Below are 7,883 nucleotides of genomic sequence, written 5' to 3' on the forward strand. Positions count from 1 at the left end.
AAAAATTGGGATTCCCATACTTTCTTTTAAATAATATGCCAATTATAGTATATTAATTACTTAAATGATCACAGTAAATATGCCTTTTAAATAACATATAATTTATGAAATATCTACTAAACGTGATACTTAAGGCATACAAATATGAATCATTATTTTAAAATCAGCGTTGAACTTCTACAATCATTATAAGAATTATTACGAGTGTGTGTGTGTGTGTGTGTGTGTGTGTGTGTGTGTGTGTGTGTGTGAGTGCGTGTTTACTATATTAATTGCAGTTAGTGTTTGTGATACAATTTTCGTATGAAGGGCTTTCAGAGGAATGTACATGCGAGTCATTCCATCATACAAAATTGATCGAACGAACGGCAATTGTCACTTACTATAGTATTTCAAGGAACTTGATTTGTAAACATTTAGTTATGTCGTTATAATTTCATATAAGAGTACCCCGCACGTGACAGGTGTGATCGACTCCAATCTTAAATGACAGGAATTGTCAGCTTTCCTCCCGATGATTGATGGTTCTCTCCGGGCACTCCGGCTTCCTCCACCAATAAAAACTGTCCGCCAATAGCGAATAGTGCTGAAAGACGCGTTTAACACCAATCAGTCAATCAATCATATACGAGTAAATCCTGCTTGTCGAGCTCGCTTCGAGTGCGGGGAGGGGGGGGGGGGGGGGTGGGGAGGTCTATAGTTCGATCTTAAGTCTGATCAAAGCATAGACCTGAAAGTTGTAGCTTCTTCGCTTGGCACACAGCTTTAAGAAGTAAGAAGGAAAACTAGTCGACGTGGAGTCCGATAGATTTAAAATATGCAGCCAGGTACGACATATTCAATAAAAGAAAAAAAAAAGGAATTGACTCGTTACGATAGTCTACAAGGGTATACTGAATATGATCCGTTTACTATCATATGACTAAGCACATACATAGACGAACAACAAACTCACGATTAGATTAATGATACACCTACAATGTACATGTAATACAAAACTACTTACAGATTGTTCTTTCGATTGGATGATTTTCTGCAATAAAACAATATCATTAACAGTCAATTAAATGAACATTTTCGAAATTTATATTATTGATAACATTAAAATATTATTCAGAAAAATAAATAACGAGTACAGAACAGTAAATATTTCAGACATTCAAGGCTCCTAGTTAAACACGCTAAGTAGTATTTAATGTTCTTTTGGAAAAATACTTGCATGACATTATAAAATTGATTAATTTAGTAAGTGGTATATCATAGGGCAATTTACAAGGTACAATTTGGTAATTTCAAATATATTATACTGAGTCTGAAATGTTTATTCCCTCCTACACACCTTGGTTCTGCATACAGAAGAAACTATGCAGTAAATAACATTTTACAGGTGTTCAATGCAATAAACATAATTTGAATAATCGCATTGATAAATACAATCCTTCATACTAAATGTCAGTAGACATTAGATCTACCGGCTTCTTCTCCAGCTACTTTGAAATGAAACGAAAGATATGACGATTGTGTCTCATAGTCATCTGTGTTAATCTTATATTTGTAATAATTCCGACTTCCTACCTGTATGCAGTGGGAAATCTAGTGGACGAAGATAATAGAAAATTCACTCTTCTTATGAAAAAGTCGAGAAAATCAATAATAAATCAATGCCGATGACGATACTGAGCAAACGTTATTTCTAAACAACAATTGCACATTTTAAAGAAGTTATTTGTTAAACTGTGTTATTAGAAATATACATGCAAATACACAATGTTTTATGTACAGTATTTATCGAGATAATTGCATTAGAAGCTTGTGAAACTGAAATCTAAAAAATGTTAATCTTTGCTGCATATTGATAAAACAAATTGGAAAAAGTCATGTGCATACAAAATTTAAAGATCTTTCGGGTCACCAATTTTTAGGTTTTTCCACAAAGTCCTTAATTTTCCAAAATATACTTATTTTTTTCACATTTAATTTTTCGAGTACACCGGTCTGCTCTTGTCACGTGAACATTCAATATAGAAATATTGTCTTTTCGTGAATATACCATTTTAAAGTCTGTCTGTGCAGGTTAAAAAATTAAAGATAGATATTTTGATAACGTAGGTATCTTTTTACTATTTTTCATACAATTTTAAGAAAAGGTCGTCTCGATGTTTGTAAACGTATTTGCGGTATTCTCGATCTATTCAAATTCAATGTTTGCATCGGGATACGGTCCGTTTGAAGTTGCTTAGTAACTTACTAGTAATTTCAAAAAGTGTTAATCTTAGCTGAATATCAATCGATTGCTTTGGAGTTTTTTCCCTGAACTTCTCTGATCTAGCTGCATATATATACGGATAATTAGCATGTTCTAGAGAGGTATAGAGTCAGTAGAAAAATAAATTGAAGTTGGTACATTTTTTGTATACCAGGAATTTATTCGCATAGCATCCTTTTATTCCAAATTTTCATCATGCTCCTATAGCCTGCTGTACTCGTCGTAAGCTATTTAAGGAGGGAAATGATAGCATTTGATGGAAGTTTTGTTTTTGTTTCAACTTATTTCTATTTTTACTACTTACCAGAGCGTTTTCCCGTGAATTTATAATTGATAGCGTCCTTGCTAAAACGGCACAAACATTGAAAAGATCTAGTTTTCAGTATTTACAGGGAAGGTAATATTTTGTCACTAGATTTCCCACTATACGTGGCTAACAAAACAATTGTCTTAAATTTTCCTTTTCTCGACTTTTCGGAACATACAGTAATTCTTTAGTAATATCAAAATAATTTTTAATAAACAATTAAGCATCTTTATTGAAAATAATGTTATCTTACCACATATTGGGATGTCGCAATACTCGAACCGCACGTTTTCATCTGTAGTGAAACACCATGGGCCTCCAGGATCCAAGTGTGGATTTCGACAATAGTTATGATTTCCTATCCACGTTTTATCGTGATTATGAGGAGTTTGTAAGGACCATTTCTGACAAATTCGGCCGCTTTTGGTGGTATTTATTGTCCCTGAATATACACTGTTCATTCCATCAGTTATACAATCTGCACCTGTAGAATCACAAAGATTTTTTTTTTTTTATTTTTTATTCGAGCGTCACTGATGAGTGTTTTGTAGACGGAACGCGCGTCTGGCATACACCATTTTAATCCTGGTATCTATGATGAGCTTATTAACAAAGATTTTTATATTATTGATAGCTTCGAATACATACGATAATTGTACAAGATGACAATATATTTATGTTATCAAATGATATGATCAAACTAGGCTGACAGGAGCATTTTTGTCCGGAATAAGGAAGCAGATTCCTGTAAATCGCTACACAAACGTATTACTTAAAACATTGTCTATATATTGAAAAACAGTAAAATGCAATATGATATTATGGTAAACACAGGAATAGAGAGTTAATGATAAATGTCAAAAAAACAAACAACGGAAAACGCTTTCCGGAATTCTGAAACTACATGGCGAGAATTCTATAGAACATCCGAGATTAGATTCTGCATGACGAGCAACTACTTGAAATTAGAGTAAGTTGATAAAATTTGTGAAGAAACTGCATACAAATTCAACATGGACGTTTTTACTCCAGAACTGTTAGTACTTCCTGCTTCTTGTAGTACACACAATCAACCATTTCAAACTTTTGAAACTAATAAACAACTCTTAACAATTGTGCATTCCATAATGAGATCAATTAATATTTTGTTTCTACAATGTATATCTACTAATAAAAGTGAGTATGCTCACTTTTTGTCAAAAATTACTTGTTTATCATTATTTAAAATATATTGCAATTGCATTTAAAAAATTTGTTCCATGTTTTTTATATGACTTGAAAGGGAAAACAATTCACTGCTTTTCCACATGTTCTTGTTATCACAGCAACAAGCGAGGCACATTAAATGTGTGCGTTTGTTTGTTGTTCGCAATGTGTCCCCCCCCAAAAAAAACAAAAAAAAAATTAATGCAACCAGACGTATCAATAGATTATTTCAGAGTATTAGAGTCAATCATCAACAAGTTGCTTCAGACCTGATAATGAATGTTGTTATATGGGTGGATTAAACGTAGAAATAAAAAAGTATATAGCTTTAAGAAGTGGTTTGTTCTTCATTTTTTCTAATCAGAGAAAAGCGATATATAATTCATTTTCTTAATGCACAAACAATTAAAAAAACAGTCTTTAGTTTGTTATATTGATAATATTTCCTTTATAAATGTAAGATTTTTAAAAACAATTTCAATGAAATGAAAATTAAAATTTGTCTTGGTTATGCCTTTGTTCTCTGATCACAATTACATGTGTGTATACTTGTATCTACATTTATTAGAAGTTACCCATTGTAACAATAGTTACCAATTATAACAATATTGTTCAATAGTATTCACTGCATAAACAATGTATCTGCATTCTGGTTTGCTTCATATATTACAATGGTGTCGTCAGCATCATTTACGTATGCCCTAAATAATTCGTCACTCATATTGCTTAAATTCTAACTTTAGTAAATTATTGTTTAGCTTATGCAATGTAGATATCTTCGTACTAAACGTTTAAGATAATTAAAATATTAAATTATATCAGTATCATTAATAAAGAATGCAGATTTATTAAGTTCGTTAACGGTATAAACCAAAATCGATCATTTCGTCATTTATGAACCCCTTTGGACGCATATTTATAGATTTGTGTATTTATTGTTGTTGCAAAAGACATTCCCTGCAATTATATGATCTCTTGAATTCAACACAGATGATACCAATGAACTTTGATTTAATAGTATTTGAATAACCTGACCATTTTTTAACCAACGACTGCTATTCCTTCTGGACCTTCTGAGTTTATCTATAATTTTATTTTGTCGGTCGCTTCTTACTTACTCTACATGTTCACGTGTTCATTATTAAACGATTGTTACTTCTTTGATTTTTGCTAACAGTTTAATGTCTTAGAAGTATTACCAAAATGTACAAAGGAAAAATATGAAAGAAATATAAAAAATGAAACTGCTAAACAATAAAAGCGCATATTTAGCTTAGAAATAATCAAGAATTTTGAAAGTAATCCATATTGTAATATGTCCATAATGATACATTGTATATTATTTGTCTATCTGATTAAAGCTTTTAAATGCTTGATATCTAAATGTAATTATGTATTACTTTAAAGTTTGTAGATTTAACAGAAATTCATGTCCCAAGTGTATCAGGCATAATTGACCATTGACAGTTTTTTTGTTATTTTATTTAGATACTTTGATTACATTACTCCCTGTATATTTGTACATCTTTTGCTGTTAAAGTTATTGGATACGAACCTTTTTAATAAAGTTGAATTCAGAAAATATATTCGATAACAGCAAATATGATATGTTTGAGTTTGATTTACTTTTAATGGGTTGATGACCGATCATCAATCCTGATGGTTTATCGCTCCGGTAAATTTTCCTTTATCTTTTACATTGATCTCTTACGGGATTTTGTAAAAAAGAAATATGTAATTTTATTTTTGTTTTTTTGCAAATAATAATGTCCCTTCTAATACTGTCAAACGTACGAAGACTTTCTGTCCTTATCGTGCGGTTATTAAAATATGTAAAGACAGGATATCGCAATTAATAGGAAGGGCAAATGTCCCCTGTATTTATTTCACGCAAAAGGTAAAAAATCTATAAGTAATCAAAATTCTATTGGAATTCTTATATTAACGAGTTATTATGATATGTTAAATAAATCAATATTTCTTTAACATTTCAATAAATTCAAAATATTATTCAGCGCTATATAATGCTCTTGGAGGCATTTTGACGAAAATTGCACCTTTTATATGTATTGTGTAACATTTGCATCGAAGGACGTATCTAATCAAAATGAATTAATTTATATCAGGGAAACAACATACAACTTAACTTACTTCCAACAGAATTCGATTTTGTTAAAAAAAAATGTCCTTTTTATAAATGTTTTGGATAAGCACTAAGAATTTTCAAACATTTGTCAATTCCGGCTTTGGTCTATCTGCAAGTTTTTCTAATCTAGAAATCAGCCTTAATTTTGTTGGAACATGAAACTACATAATTATTATATGGAGCTGAGATACTGTGAAATGTAAAACATTAAAAGACTTTTTTTCTAATTTCCCTGGTGCGGAATAAACTTAGCGGAGATTAGCCCTAGCTCTTTATTAACAAGGATTATACAATTTTATGAACTTATTTATTGAAACTTTTCTAAGAATAAGCATATTTATAAAAATGTCATAACATGTACTTCTGTTATTTGATGTCATTCGATGAATTGTTGCTCCATTTGAAACAAAACAAAACTTGCAATTAGGACAATAAATATAAATATACTTAATGTATCAAAATGGTCTCGATCATACCGGCAGATCATTTTAGTGATCTATATTACAACTGATACATGAATAATGCTACAATTCAGTATAATAATGAAATGTCTTACCTTTAAAGTCGTCTAGTGGCATAATGAAAGATAAACCATATCTAAAAAACATAGATGAAATAAAAATATTGGTAATTATGGACATGGTTAAATCAGCAAGCTGCTGCAATCCTCATCAACTTTGATAATTGGTGCATATTGACACTCACAGTTTAAGATCTTATATAATTCCTGAATAATACATATCACGTGGGCATTTAATAATTAGTTTCAACACGAAATTACAGGCAATTTAACGGCATATAATAGCCTACATCATTATCCGGTAAAGCTTCTGGGACATATTCTTAATCGTTTCAATTGAGATTATTAGTCCATTAAACTTGTTGCTATTCAAATTAATATTTTTAGAATAGATTGTGAAAAAGCGAAAATTTTTATTTCTTTACAAATAATGTCTACACAGAAATCAGAAAAAATCTATGAAACAATTGTTTTAAAGATAAAAGGCTGTGAAATTTAATAGCTAGAAGAACATTTTAATCTGTTTATGGCTTGTACAATATGAGGGGAAACTGACAAAGTGTCTTTCTTTGTTACATCTGAATTATTGGTTGATCGATTTGTTTGTTTACTTTACGTCATTTGGCAACTATTTCATGAAAAATCAGGAAAAAAACCCAACTTAAGGGAGTTCGCTACTCAGTTTCAAAATAACAAGCTTTTCATATTACTAGTATATATTGATAGGGGATTAATAAAGGAACAAAAAGAGCAAAAATAAAATATAGGTCAATGTGCTTATTTTCGAGATATAAGCCATTGAAATTTTTGCGGGAAAATATTCTCTCTTGATTTTTCATAGCTTTATCATTGACAAGTTAAAGTTCTCAAAAACTATTAAAAAATAATTAAGATTTTATAAGACTTTAACAGATGGCTTATAATTATGCATGTAAAAGATTTTTAAACAGAAAAATGGGGGTCAATGGGCAAAATTTTTGAAGGCATTCAAATAGATAAAACCAGAGGATTCCGAAAATCTGACAAAAATTCCAAAACATGACAAGCGAACTTCCTTAAAATGCAAAGTTGATCGACCGGGATGAAAGCTGAGAAATATACACTGACACTGATAAAAGAGGGTAATACTATGATTGGTAAGTATTGAAATTCTGCCTTGCAACATGCAACCTACGGACCACTTAGAAAGGTTGTTGCAAGTCTGAAAGTTCTTTTACATTTGTATGTGCAGAAATTGTGGCACTTTGCCTACTCGAATTTAAAGTCTCCTTTCTGTACGGACGTGGCAGCGAAATGTTATATTCCAAACAGCCGCAAGGAAGCACCTCTTTACTATGGGATTAACGTCTTTAAGGAAGTATTCTTCTGAGGTTTCAGTCTCGTTGAAATCTCGTTCGGGAATATTTCAAAGACATGTGATAAAAGTGGAAAATATCAA

The 7,883-nt window shown here is 30.9% G+C and overlaps 1 long non-coding RNA gene across 1 annotated transcript; it reads right to left on the reverse strand.

Annotated features, from left to right (window-relative positions):
• Window positions 1-1,006: 1,006 nt before the first annotated feature.
• On the reverse strand, window positions 1,007-6,540 carry LOC127724551 (uncharacterized). Its single transcript, XR_007992566.1, has 3 exons — window positions 6,482-6,540; window positions 2,827-3,057; window positions 1,007-1,033 (listed from the first exon to the last, which is right to left on the reverse strand). It is a non-coding gene; the product is annotated as an uncharacterized LOC127724551 (long non-coding RNA).
• Between the last annotated feature and the right edge of the window lie 1,343 nt (window positions 6,541-7,883).

The sequence above is a fragment of the Mytilus californianus genome, unplaced genomic scaffold (assembly GCF_021869535.1).
Source record: "Mytilus californianus isolate M0D057914Y unplaced genomic scaffold, xbMytCali1.0.p SCAF_1, whole genome shotgun sequence".
Lineage (NCBI taxonomy): Eukaryota > Metazoa > Mollusca > Bivalvia > Mytilida > Mytilidae > Mytilus > Mytilus californianus.